The sequence below is a fragment of the Schistocerca piceifrons genome, chromosome 6 (genome assembly GCF_021461385.2).
Source record: "Schistocerca piceifrons isolate TAMUIC-IGC-003096 chromosome 6, iqSchPice1.1, whole genome shotgun sequence".
In the NCBI taxonomy this organism is placed as follows: Eukaryota; Metazoa; Arthropoda; class Insecta; order Orthoptera; family Acrididae; genus Schistocerca; species Schistocerca piceifrons.
Genome location: NC_060143.1, coordinates 227120133 through 227135502, shown reverse-complemented (window position 1 = coordinate 227135502; position 15370 = coordinate 227120133).

Sequence of the window (15370 nt, the reverse complement as noted above, 5' to 3'; positions counted from 1 at the left end):
CTCAGCCACAACAGCTGCTGAACCAGGGGCCTATAGAGACATCCAATTACAATGTCTGAGCCTGCTTTAACCGTGACCTTCACCCAAATTATTTCACATTTCGGATCTCCGTCAATTTCCTTCGATACTATTGCACTTCTTATCGCTATAAACACGCCTACCCCTTCACTGTCCAGCCTGTCTCTGCGGTATACATTCCAATCCGAGTTTAGGATGTCATTACTGTTTACGTCTGGTTTCAGCCAAATTTCTGTCCCTAGTACTATATGGGCGTTGTGACCGTTTATTAATGAGAGCAGTTCTGGGACCTTTCTATAGACGCTCCTGCAGTTTACTATTAGCACATTATTATTGCTATTCCCTGTTGCATTTTGCCTACTCCTACCTTGCCGCGTCTCAGGAGGCGTCTTGTCGGGCCTAGGGAGGGAATTCTCTAACCTAAAAAACCCACATGTGCACTCCACACGTGCTCCGCTTCCCTATTAGCCGCTTCCAGCGTGTAGTGCACGCCTGACCCATTCAGAGGGACCCTACATTTCTCCACCCGATAGCGGAGGTCGAGAAATTTGCACTCCAGATCTCCGCAGAATCGTCTGAGCCTCTGGTTTAAGCCTTCCACTCGGCTCCAAACCAGAGGAGCACGATCGGTTCTGGGAACAATACTACAAATAGTTAGCTCTGATTCCACCCCGCGAGCGAGGCTTTCCGCCTTCACCAATTCCGCCAACCGCCTGTACGAACTGAGGATGACCTCTGAACCCAGACGACAGGAGTAATTGGTGCCGACATGAGCAACAATTTGCGGTCGGGTGCACCCAGTGCTCTCTATCGCCTCCGGCAGGGCCTCCTCCACATCTCGGATGAGACCCCCCCGGCAAGCAGACAGAGTGAACACTGGCCTTCTTCTCCGACCTTTCCGCTATTTCCCTAAGGGGCTCCATCACCCGCCTAACGTTGGAGCTCCCAATAACTAATAAACCCCTTCCCCCCCGTGTGCCTGCTCGGACCTTGCTGAAGGAGCAGCCACATGTCCACTCACAGGCAGAGCGGGCGATGCCACACGGCCAGCCTCCACATTGATCCTCCGCCTCGTGCGCCGCGAACGCCGCTGAACCCGCCACTCCCCTTGGGGAGAGCGTGGCCCAACCGCGCCCGGTACCCGCAAAGATGTCTCGACAGCAGGGACAGTGGGTGAAGCATGTAACACCTGGGGTGTACCATGCGACGCACCAGACTCCCCACTGCCGCTACACTGCGAGGGCAGCTGCCTGAAGACGGCTGACCGCGGCCGTCAACACGTTCAGCTGTTCGCCAACAGTGGCCAGCTCCTCCTGCGTCCGTACACAGTAGTCACACATCCTATCCATCCTAAGAAATCAGTTTACTGTAGAGAGTTAACTTTTAACTAGACTGCTAATTCACTAAAGGCGGCTGATGGTTGACTAAACTGTGGTTGCTAGACACATCTTGTAGAAAACAATGAAAATAACACTACCTGTCTCTGGATTGTATCGAAAAGAAACACTAGCACTCCTGGCACTATGGTTGACTAAAGGGACTATCTCTGACTGTATTCAAAACAAACACGAAATCAATGGAACACTATTACTAGCACTCGACAATTAAAGCTTCCTAAAAGCAAAAACACACGGAAGAAGAAGTGACAAGTAAGAAAAATGCGGTTAATACTTAAATTAACGTAGCTCGCTGCACAGAAAACGTGAAGCGACGGCAGTTACGACGACACTGTGCCTTACGACGGACTTGGACAATTCCAGCAGGACAATGCGACGCCACACACGTCCAGAATTGCGACAGAGTGGCTGCAGGAACACTTTTATGAGTTTCAAGACTTTCACTGGCCACCAAACTCCGCAAATACGAACATTATTGAGCGTATATGGAATGCCTTGCAACGTGCTGTTGAGAAGTGACCTCCACGCCGTCGTACTGTTACGGATTTATGGATAGCCCTTCATGATTCATTCCCTCCAGCACCACTTCAGACATTAGTCGAGTCAATGTCATGTCGTGTTACGGCATATCTGCGTGCTCGCGGGGGACCTACATGATATTAGACAGGTGTACCAGTTCCTTTGGCCCTTCAGTGTACGTGTCTTCGTGCAGCGTTATCATAGTAGGATGCGTCATTGCTAAATAAGTGAATGAAACGGCAAAGGGTCCCTATAAGACCACTCAGTTTAGCAAAACCTTCGGTGACACTTGCCTACCTTTACTGAGAGTTTTAAAGGTGCACCTGTACATACAGACGACCGTGGCGAGAGTACAGTACTAGGAGGTACGCTGTTGCTCTTTCCCCGGTACAATGATAATAGGCTATCCGCAATCGGAGTGTGTCAGAGGGGTTGCCGGTGTGCAAGCACCTAGAGTTGCGATGGCGAACTTGTTCATTGACAGTTATTATCACTGTTGCCAGCTTTCAAACGGGTGCAGGCACAAGCAATAGTCACCTACGAACTGTGCCAGCACTGAAGCGCTGCCGCAGAGACGTTTATAAAATCGTGTGACGTTATTCCTTGACGTAGGATAGCGAAGCTGCCACACCCAGCCCCCCAGCTACCGTCAGGGACCAACTTACGCTGACACAGCTATAGGACGTTGTCATGGGTTCTGTTTCTGCAGGAGCATAATTGAAATTCGCTATAGATCCCACTGAGCTTGTGGAACTGAGGTGTCTTAAGAGGGATCCTTTGACGTTTTATTCACGTATGTGTCAATGTCGCATCGACCAGACATGACGGCACAGGAGGACACAAAACTAAAGCTATAGAAAAGGATAAGCAGCCTTATCTGATTTGGATCACGTTCAAATTCCGCCAAATTGTTTTGAACGGCCCCTAGTTGTTCCATACGGCCCGGAGAGCGGTGTGCTGACCCATGGCCCTCCATATCCGCATCCAGTGACGCCTGTGGGATGAAGCCTTCATGGCCTGTTCGGGAGGAGTTTCGTTTCGTTTCGCTAGTTGTTCCACTTTGTAGACGAGAGAAAAAGTATCGGTCGTGTCAAGCTCCAAACGCATATGATCACGTTCGATGGAGATGCAGTCCCACAATGACCTTAGAGAAAGTTGTATTCGTCTTCCTGTTGCTCGTGGTGCTGCGAACTGTCGTTTACGACAATGAAGTGGAGGGGAATAAACCCTCCAGGGAAAGATGTGGTTTCATTGAGGCTCTAAATGCTGCGCCTGCCGCCTTCTCATGTCGATTCTGAGCGACTGCGTGTCTGGAACTTTTTCCTCGGCCACTCATAAGACAACCGCGTGATATCAGGGGAGTTTGCGGTTCTGATCTCCATCCAAAAGGCATGGGAAGAAGGGGGAAAATGTGGGTAAGAGCTGATGTGACTACTTTCGGATCGTGTGGCACGTCCATGAAGGCATCGCGCAAAATTGTGGCGAAATTTCGTGCTATTCTGGCATCATCAACCAACCTTATAAGTCATATGAACTTCTCAGCTGTGGCTTTTTTCCCCATGTGTCGACACCTTGCTGTTTGAAGCGTAGTCAAGCCCAAGGGTGACGTCACAGGGCGCCACCCATTTGCACCATTACACAGGAAGGTTGTACGCCCCTTTTGAAACTTAAGCGTAGCGTTGGGTACGAGATTACATCTACATCTACATCTGACTACCCTGCTACCGAGCGAGGTGGCGCAGTGGTTAGACATTGGACTCGCATTCGGGAGGACGACGGTTCAATCCCGCGTCCGGCCATCCTGATTTAGGTTTTCCGTGATTTCCCTAAATCGCTTCAGGCCAATGCCGGGATGGTTCCTTTGAAAGGGCACGGCCGGCTTCCTTCCCCGTCCTTCCCTAATCCGATGAGACCGATGACCTCGCTGTCTGGTCTCCTTCCCCAAAACATCCCATTACTCTGCTGTTCACAATAAAGTGCCTGGCAGAGGGTTCAGTGAACCACCTTCGTGCTCTCTCTCTACCGTTACACTCTCGAACAGTACGCGAGAAAAACGAGCACTTAAATTTTTCCATTCGAGCCCTGATTTCTCTTATTTTAACGTGATGATTATATCTCCCTATGTAGGTGGGTGCCAACAGAATGTTTTCGCAATCGGAGGAGAAAACTGGTGTTTGAAATTTCATGATAAGATCCCGCCGTAGCGAAAAACATCTTTGTTTTAATGATTGCCACTCCAATTCACGTATCATGTCTGTGGCACTATCTCCCCTATTTCGCGATAATACAAAACGAGCCGTCCTTCTTTGTACTTTTTCGACGTTATCCGTCAGTCCCAACTGATGCGGATCCCACACCGCACAGCAGTACTCCAGAATAGGGCGGACAAGCGTAGTGTAAGCAGTCTCTTTGATAGACCTGCTGCACCTTCTAAGTGTTCTGCCAATGAATCGCAGTCTTTGGTTTGCTCTACCCACAATATTATCTATGTGATCGTTCCAGTTTAGGTTATTTGTAATTGTAATCCCTTAGTATTTAGTTGAATTTACAGCCCTCAGATTTGTGTGAGTTATCGCGTAATCGAAATTTACCTGATTTCTTTTAGTACTCATGTGAATAACTTCACACTTTTCCTTATTCAGTGTCAATTGCCACTTTTCGCGTCATACAGATATCTTATCTAAATCATTTTGCAAGTCTTTTTGATCATCTGATGACTTTATAAGACGATAAATGACAGCATTATCTGCAAACAATCTAAGAAGCTATTCAGATTGTCTCCTATGTCGTTAATAAGATCAGGAACAATACAGGGCCTACAGCAGTACCTTGGGGAAGGCCGGATATTACTTCTGTTTTACTCGATGACTTTCTGTCTGCTTCTATGAACTGTGACCTTTCTGACAGGAAATCACGAATCCAGTCGTATAACTGAGGCGATACTCTGTAGGCACGAAGTTTGATTAGAAGACGCTTGTGAGGAACGGTGTCGAAAGCCTTCTGGAAATCTAAAAATATGGAATTAATTTGACATCCTGTGTCGATAGCACTTATTACTTCGTGAGTATAAAGAGCTAGTTTTGTTTCACAAGAACGATATTTTCTGAATCCGTGCTGACTATATGTCAATAAATCGTTTTCTTCGAGGTACGTCATAATGTTCGAATACAGTATATGTTCTAAAACCCTACTGCAAGTCGACGTTAGTGATATAGGCCTGTAATTCAGCGGATTACTCCTACTTCCATTTTTGGGTATTAGTGTGACTTGAGAAAATTTCCTGTATTTAGGTACGTGTCCTTCTGTGAGCGAGTGGTTGTATATAATTGATAAATATGGAGCTATTTTATCAGCATACTCTGAGAGGAACCTGACTGGTATACAATCTGGACCGGAGGCCTTGCCTTTATTAAGTGATTTAAGCTGCTTTGTTACACCGAGGATATCTACTTCTATGTTTCTCATCTTGACAGTTGTTCTTGATTGGAATTCAGGAATATTTACTTCGTTTTCTCTGGTGAAGGAGTTTCGGAAAACCGTGTTTAATAACTCTGCTTTAGTGGCACTGTCATCAGTGACTTCACTGTTGCTATGGCGCAATCAAGGTATTGATTGTGTCTTGCCACTGATGTGCTTTATGTATGACCAGGATCTCTTTGGGTTTCTGCCAGATTTCGAGACGGAATTTCGTTGTGGAAATTATTAAAAGCATCTCGCATTGAAGTACGCGCCATATTTCCCACTTCTGTAAAACTTTGCCAATCTTGGGGATTTTGCGTTCTTTTAAATTTGGCATGCTTTTTTCGTTGCTTGTGCAACAACGATCTGATCCGTTTTGTGTACCATGGGGGATCAGTACGATCACTTATTAATTTATGTGGTGTCTATCTCTCAATTGCTGTTGATACTATCTCTTTGAAAACATTCCACAACATTTCTGCACTTACATGATCAGATCGGAAGGAGTGAAGACTGTCTCTTACAAAGGCGTTAAGAGGATTTTTATCAGCTTTTTTTTTAAATAGATACACTTTATGTTTCTTTTTGATGGTTGCAGGTGTTACAGTATTCAGCGTAGCAGCAATTGCCTTGTGGTCGCTAACCCCTGTATTCGTCGTCACAACACTCACTATTTGTCCAGGATTATTTTTTGCTAAAAGGTCAAGTGTGCTTTCGCAACCATTTACGCTTCGAGTGGGCTCATGAACTAATTGGTCAAAATAATTTTCTGAGAAAGCATTCAGTACAATTTCGGATGATGTTTTATGGCTGCCGCCGGCTTTAGACGTATAATTCTTCCAGCATATCGAGGGTAGACTGAAGTCACCGCCGACTATAATTGTATGAGCGGGGTTATTATTTGAAATGAGACTCATGTTTTCTTTGATCTGTTCAGCAACCATATCTTCTGAGTCAGGGGTTCGGTAAAACGATCCAATTAACTGTTTAGTCCGATTGTCAGGTATAACCTCTACCCATACTATTTCACATGAACTATCTACTTCAATTTCGCTACAAGGCAAACTACCTCTGACAGCAATAAATGCTCCACTACCAACTGTATTTAATCTATCCTTTCTGAACACTGTTAGATCGTTCGAAAAAATTTAGGCTGAACTTACTTCCCGCTTTACTCCGCTCTCTGTACCTAAAACTATTTGAGCTTCAGTGCTTTCTATTTTGGCTTGGAGCTCTGGTTGTTTCCCAACACAGCTACGACAATTTACAACTATAATACCAATCGTTTCTACAACTACCTTACTGTGTTTTACCTGCCCACTTTTAGACGGTTCCCTGAGACCCTCTAACTTAAAAAACCGCCCAGTCCCTTCCACACAGCCTCCGTTACCCGTGTAGGCGCCTCCTGCGTGTAGTGGACTCCTGACATATTAAGCGGAACCCGGAAGCCGACCAACCGATGGCACAAGTCTAGGATTCTGCAGCCTACACGGTCACAAACCGCCTGAACCTCTGATTCAGACCCTCCACTCGGCTCTGCACCAAAGGACCACAGGTGGTTCTATCGAAGATGCTGCAGATGGTGGGCTCCGCCTTAATCTCGGAAGCAAGACTGGCAGTCTATACCATTTCCGCTAGCCGCCCGAAACCTGACAGAATCTGCTCCGGTCCAAAGCGACACACGTCATTGTTACCGACATGAGCCACCACCTGCAGTTGGTTGCACCCTGTACTCTTCATGGCATCCAGAAGCACCATTTCCACATCCGGAATGACTCCTCCCAGAATGCACACAGATCGCACACTGGCTTCCTTCCCCTCCTTGGCAGCCATGTTTCTAAGAGGCCCCATTACGCGCCTAACGTTGGAGCTCCCAACTAACAGTAAACCCACCCTTTGTGAATGCCCAGACCTTGCGGGCCGAGAAGCTTCCTCTGGAACGGGGTGGACGACTGCATCCGGCTCAGAGACATCGTCAGCCACAGATAACACCCGAAACCTGTTCGTCAAACGAACCAGGGAGGGCATACGATCGGCCCCACGGAAAGTATTTCGCTGCCTGCTAGACTTTGGAATGATCTCTACTCGACCACTCGTGACGGAGTCAACCTCAGTGCAGGCAGTACCCAGGGAGGTCACAGCAGTGGACCGATCGGAGGACATGTGGGACGTGCTCGAGGTCCCTCGTATCCCCGCGTCCGATCCCCTACAGTGACGCCCCTTGGCAGCAGCCTCAAGCTGTGTGACGGAAGCCAACGCAGCCTGAAGCTGTGAGTGAAGGGACGCCAGCTCAGCTCGCATCTGTACACAACAATCACAGTTCCTATCCATTACTGCACTCCTTCTGTTTGAAGCTCGTAAAAATATGTAACAGGCGAACTGTGTACTCGCCTTAGTAGTAACAGGAACTAGCGATCCGCTCTCTCTGGCGGTCTAACTAACACTGGGTTTAGAAAAGCGATCCATTAATTTTGATGCGCGGTGTACGTTGTTACCACATGCTGTGATTTTTGTGGTTTTCTGTATTTTGCATTACGGTTATGTTTTACAGTTAGTCACCTGCAACTGTATAGAACTTAGTTCTTTGAGGGCAGAGAACAGAGTTCCTTTGCAGACAGGAGTGTGTTCAGATTGAGACTTTCACTCTGCAGTGGAGTGTGCGCTGATATGAAACTTCCTGGCAGATTAAAACTGTGCGCCGGACTGAGACTCGAACTCGGGACCTTTGCCTTTCGCGGGCAAGTGCTCTAACAACTGAGGTACCCAAGCACGACTCACGCGCCGTCCTCACAGCTTTACTTTTGCCAGTATCTCGTCTCCTACCTTGCAAACTTTACAGAAGCTCTCCTGCAGGAGAGCGTAAGTCGTGCTTGGGTAACTCGGTTGGTAGAGCACTTGCCCGCAAAAGGCAAAGGTCCCGAGTTCGAGTCTCGGTCCGGCACACAGTTTTAATCTGCCAGGAAGTTTCAGGAGTGCGTTCGTTTGTTATTTCTCAAGCAGAAATTGTATGTTAACCAGGGGCCTAGAAACGGCGGAGAGGCTCCGTCCCCGCCGCAGCCGCAATGGTCCACAACCCCATGACGACTGCCGCAGTCCACTTCACACCTCCCCCGCCCCACACCGAACCACTCTTTCAGGGTTATTGTGCGGTTCGGCCCCCGGTGGATCTCCCCCTCCCCCGCCCCCCAGGGAAGTCTCACACCAGACGAGTGTAACCCATATGTTTGCGAGGTAGAGTAATGGTGGTGTACGTGTACGTGGAGAACTTGTTTGCGCAGCAATCGCCGACATAGTCAAGCTGAGGCGGAATAAGGGGAACCAGCCCGTATTTGACGAGGCAGATGGAAAACCGCCTAAAAACCATTGACAGACTGGCTGGCTCACCGGACCTCGACACAAGTTCGCGGATTCATGCCGGGAACCAGGAGCTCCTTCCCAATCCGGAAAGCCGTGCGTTAGACCGCACGGCTAACCGGGCGTGCTGGATTTCTGTACTAGGCAGCTTTCCACAGTTATTAGTTTTCGTGGAGGGTTTTTGCTGCACTTTAGAAGTTTTAAGTCTGCTCTGGTGTCGGATTTTCGTACCCATAAGGTGTTCTGCAAATGTAGAGTGACAACTGCTATTCTTTTGTGCTCTTCTGTGCTCTGTATACCTAATGCTGAAATAGCTGCTTCTCTGTCCAATTTATTTGTAAGCAAACATGAAAGCGAGAACTTCAATCTCATGATAAATTATGTTCACTTACTTTTTCGGGGTGATGGTTAAAACCTTATGTCGAGCCACTGTAAAATCTCTGACTACCGATAGTAGTTATGCGAGAAAAACTGTTGAAGATTAAAATTACAATTAGATTTCTTTTTCAAGGGGGTGAAACAAAATTATCCTCTTTCTTTTTATTCCCCGAACATGTTTTGCTGAAGCTTCAGCACCATCAGTTGGTCTTTTTTTATCTTTTATAAACAAGGGAAAATGAGTTTTAATAGTCGTATACATATAAGCTTTAGGACAGTGTTTCGATATCTGAAAAAAAGACGAAATTTTTTATGTTTACCTTGTTACCACATGCTGTGGATTTCTTAGATTTTATGTGATTAAGTCAGTTGTTTTGTTCCATAGTTTGTCACTGCAACCGTACAGAACCTAATGTAGCATGGTTATTTACTTCGACAATTTACAACTGGCCAGGTTATGGCTACACTCACCATTAACTAATACCATGTGGAAGATTGTGTGTACGTGTGAGAAAAAAAATATATATAGGTGTGTGCGTGCGTGTGTGTGTGTGTGTGTGTGTGTGTGTGTGTGTGTGTGTGTGTGTGTATGTGTGTGTGCGTGTGTGTGCGTGTGCGTGCGTGCGTGTATATGTTTGGAAAGGGGTTTTGGAGTGTTTGTGAGCTGGTGTTGCTTGATAGTTCTTTGAGGGCAGAGAACAGATCTTCATTGCACGGAACTGTGTATTCATATTTATCACTTGTTTCTTTCAATAGTGACTTTTTGTATTTGATAGTTTTCATCAATTATTAATTTTTGTGGGGAGCTTATCCTGTGTTTGACAATTTTCAGGTCAGTGTTGATGTTTGTTGGACTGGCTTTCATGTCCATAAGGTGTTTAGCAAATGTAGAAAGATGGCTGTTACTTCTTAATCCTCTTTTGTGTTCTGTGTATCTGGTATTAAAGTTTCTGCCTTTCTGTCCTGTGTAAGTTGATTTGCAGTCTTGGCATGTCAGCTGGGAAATACCAGATGTGTTGTGTTTATCTGTGCTTGTGTTGGTTGGTCTTAGTTTTCTCTGTATTGAGTTGTCTGTCCTTTAGGCTATTTTCAGTCCTTGCTTTCTGAATATGTTACCTATTTCCAGGCTGCTTTGTTGCTGTAAATGAGAGTTTACCGTTTGCTTGTTGTTATGGGTGCCTGTTGTTCATATGCGTACTGGTGTGTGTGTGTGTGTGTGTGTGTGTGTGTGTGTGTGTGTGTGTGTGTGTGTTCTGTGTTCGTGTTACGTGTGTTTATGTTCTTTGTGTCTGACTTTGTAAGGTAGTGAAGGGTTGTATGTTTTAGTGTGCTGGATGTCCTCTTTATTTTTGTTTTAATTTTGTGAATGAGTTTCTCTATAATATTTTTGTGTCATAGCCATTCTCTATAGCTGTTCGTTTGGTTGCCAGTAATTTTTTTTTGTAGCTGTCTTCACTGAATGGAGTTTTGTTCAGTCCGTGCAGCACGTATGGAAGCCAGCTAGTTTGTCCAGAGTTGGATGATATGCAATGAATGTACTGAGGAAGCCGGCCAGTGTGGCCGAGCTGTTCTAGGCGCTTCAGTCTAGATCCGCGCGATGGCTACAGTCGCAGGTTCGAATCCTACCTCGGGCATGGATGTGTGTGATGTCCTTAGGTTAGTTAGATTTAAGTATTTGTAAATTCTAGGGGACTAATGACCACAGATGTTAAGCCCCATAGTGCTCAGAGCCATTTGAACCATTTTGTAATGAGGAAACACGCAAAAGTAAGTGAAACATATTGCAAACACACACACACACACACACACACACACACACACACACACACACACACAATCTTCCAAACAATATTAGTTAATGTCAGGTATAAGCGTAACAAGCCCAGTCGTAAATATGTTCTACATTAAGTTATATGTGGTGGAAGACGACTAACTGCGAAGCAAAACAATGGCAGTAAACTGCATAAAATCTAGGAAATCCACAGCATGTGGTAACAAGATCTATATAAAAAATCTTGTCTCTTTTCCAAAGATGTAAATACTGTCTTAAAAACTTAAAATTATACGTATAGAAATAGTAGAAAGGATTTTTTATGTTTTCTAGAGGATAACAAAAAACCCATTGATGATGCTGAAAGCTCGGCGAAACATGTCTGCGGAGTAAAACTAAAAATAAAAATTGTGTTTTGCTTACCACGCACCCTCTTCAAAAACGAACCTATTTGTAGACAAACAGGGACAGAAGAGCTTCCGCCTCCCAATAAAATTACAGTGTTAAATTTTATGCTTTTCTAACTAATTCTGGTATCTGTCTCTACAGAAAGCGGAAGCTCGTGGGGACACACTATTCTCGCATACGCTGTGAGCGGTAAGCGAAATGTCGATGACGTCCATGTCCATTCTCCATGAAAAACGACTCGCCGAACGGTAGCATATAGACGGGGAAGATCATAAAATTCAGGTCTCGTTGACGCCATTGTCCTACATGCCAATTTACGACATGCGGTATGTTCATTCGAAACCGTAACGGTTAACCAGCCGCGCATCCGCTTGGGGCTTGTTACAGCACCTGCATACCGCATTGGGAACGCCGAGTACGCCGTGACCTCAACATTCGATCTACTGTTTGGTTTCCCACCCCACGAATGACGCGAGCGGGCAGCCGCCAGACAGCGGCGGCGAGCGAGCGACAAACCAGGGCGATAAATTACTGATCCCAGTAAAGAGCGCAGAGTGGTAGCGATAGAGTGGTACCGTTTGGAAAGTACACGCAAAGCGCACAGTTAGCTCCGTCCATTGACACTGAGTGTCACAACCCTTTCGGGTGTTTAATGTAACATGAGTTTACTTAGACACCTATGTAAGTTTTATCTTCAAAATCAGGCACGTCCCAAGCTTAAATCACACTGCAAGGGGTACATTTAATAAATATGACCCATTAAAAATATCTGGGAGACACTGTGAGCTGTTTTTAAAATAACTGAAAAGCCACGATCGCTTCAATCGTTTATTAGGTGACCGGTTTCAGCACTCTGAAGGTGCCGTCATCAGATCTGTGAAGGTATAACATAACAGGTTTGAGGGAGGGCTTACATGAGTTAACTATATACCTTACAATTATTACAGAAGCACATACGTGAAACGTGGATTAACATTTATAAAACCATGTGGACATCATGGCATATGAGGCAGACCATCTGATAAAATCATTGTCACAAGGAATAAAAATATAAAAAACTGCTCTCATGGTCGTTCTTTCCATAAAATATAAAACTGAAGTCACCAGATGAAACTACCAGTGCTCGCCTAACACCGGTCGGCATCATCACTGCCCTATTCCACGCAGGCTTACCTGCTGTGATTCTAGCGTTCACAACCGGCCACCAGATAGCACTGTGCAAGCAGCGCATACACAGTCCCACGGTATAACCACTCATTACTACTAAAACACAATTTTACTATAACTGCTTGTCACATACCATGCACAGCCCACATTTGCGCATACATTACCTGTGCATACTACAGTCACTTTATAGTGACATTTGCGCATGCATTTCCTGTACATACTACAGTCACAAGGTGGAAGGAGTATATAGAGGGTCTATACAAGGGCGATGTACTTGAGGACAATATTATGGAAATGGAAGAGGATGTAGATGAAGATGAAATGGGAGATACGATACTGCGTGAAGAGTTTGACAGAGCACTGAAAGACGTGAGTCGAAACAAGACCCCCGGAGTAGACAACATTCCATTGGAACTACTGACGGCCTTGGGAGAGCCAGTCCTGACAAAACTCTACCATCTGGTGAGCAAGATGTATGAAACAGGCGAAATATCCTCAGACTTCAAGAAGAATATAGTAATTCCAATCCCAAAGAAAGCAGGTGTTGACAGATGTGAGAATTACCGAACAATCAGTTTAATAAGCCACAACTGCAAAATACTAACACGAATCCTTTACAGACGAATGGAAGAACTAGTAGAAGCCGACCTCGGGGAAGATCAGTTTGGATTCCGTAGAAATACTGGAACACGTGAGGAAATACTGACCTTACGACTTATCTTAGAAGAAAGATTAAGGAAAGGCAAGCCTACGTTTCTAGCATTTGTAGACTTAGAGAAAGCTTTTGACAATGTTGACTGGAATACTCTCTTTCAAATTCTAAAGGTGGCAGGGGTAAAATACAGGGAGCGAAAGGCTATTTACAATTTGTACAGAAACCAGATGGCAGTTATAAGAGTCGAGGGACATGAAAGGGAAGCAGTGGTTGGGAAGGGAGTAAGACAGGGTTGTAGCCTCTCCCCGATGTTATTCAATCTGTATATTGAGCAAACAGTAAAGGAAACAAAAGAAAAATTCTTAGTAGGTATTAAAATCCATGGAGAAGAAATAAAAACTTTGAGGTTCGCCGATGACATTGTAATTCTGTCAGAGACAGCAAAGGACTTGGAAGAGCAGTTGAACGGAATGGATGGTGTCTTGAAGGGAGGATATAAGATGAACATCAACAAAGGCAAAACGAGGATAATGGAATGTAGTCGAATTAAGTCGTGTGATGTTGAGGGTCTTAGATTAGGAAATGAGACACTTAAAGTAGTAAAGGAGTTTTGCTATTTGGGGAGCAAAATAACTGATGACGGTCGAAGCAGAGAGGATATAAAATGTAGACTGGCAATGGCAAGGAAAGCGCTTCTGAAGAAGAGAAATTTGTTAACATCGAGTATAGATTTAAGTGTGAGGAAGTCATTTCTGAAAGTGTTTGTATGGAGTGTAGCCATGTATGGAAGTGAAACATGGACGGTAAATAGTTTGGACAAGAAGAGAATAGAAGCTTTCTAAATGTGGTGCTACAGAAGAATGCTGAAGATTAGATGGGTAGATCACATAACTAATGAGGAGGTACTGAATAGGATTGGGGAGAAGAGGAGTTTGTGGCACAACTTGACCAGAAGAAGGGATCGGTTGGTAGGACATGTTCTGAGGCATCAAGGGATCACCAATTTAGTATTGTAGGGCAGCGTGCAGGGTAAAAATCGTAGGGGGAGACCAAGAGATGAATACACTAAGCAGATTCAGAAGGATGTAGGTTGCAGTAGGTACTGGGAGATGAAGAAGCTTGCACAGGATAGAATAGCATGGAGAGCTGCATCAAACCAGTCTCAGGACTTAAGACCACAACAACAACAACAACAACTACAGTCACTTTATAGTGACTGTAATATGTACAGGAAATGTATGCGCAAATGTGGGCTGTGCATGGGTATGTGACAAGCAGTTATAGTAAAGTTGTGTTTTACTAATAATGAGTGGTTATACCGTGGGACTATGTATGCGCTGCTTGCACAGCGCCATCTGGTGGCCGGTTGTGAACGCTAGAATCACAGCAGGTAAGCCTGCGCGGATTAGGGTAGTGATGATGTCGACCGGTGTTAGGCGAGCACTGGTAGTTTCATCTGGTGACTTCAGTTTTATATTTTATGGAAAGAACGACCATGAGAGCAGTTTTTTATATTTTTACTCCTTGTGACAATGATTTTATCAGATGGTTTGCCTCATATGCCATGATGTCCACATGGTTTTATAAATGTTAATCCACGTTTCACGTATGTGCTTCTGTAATAATTGTAAGGTATATAGTTAACTCATGTAAGCCCTCCCTCAAACCTGTTATGTTATACCTTCACAGATCTGATGATGGCACCTTCAGAGTGTTGAAACCGGTCATCTAATGAACAATGGAAGCGATCGTGGCTTTTCAGTTATTTTAAAAATAGCTCACAGTGTCTCCCAGGTATTTTTAAAGGGGTCATATTTATTAAATGTATCCCTTGCAGTGTGATTTAAGCTTGCGACGTGTCTGATTTTGAAGATAAATCGCCTCACGACACACCATGTGTTCACTGCAAAACTGTGAGCTGTACTCAGACGTGCACGTACCAGTAACAGAACATGAGAATGAAGTTGAAAGCCAGAAATAACGGATGGTTATAATTAAACTTTCCCTGTTTAACACGATATAACACCGAAACTAATTACCGTACGAGAACTAAACTTGGTAGCATTAACGTCAAGGACATGGGGAAGAGAAATAATCCAGAATTAATTCACGTCAAACACTTTTAATGTGGTGCTACGGTAAATCATAACATTTCATACCGGTACCATTACCGTTAAAAAGGGCGCCCGATAGAGTGCCCATCAGTGTCCAGAAGCGTCTGAAAGCGTAGGATTGCGTTCTGCA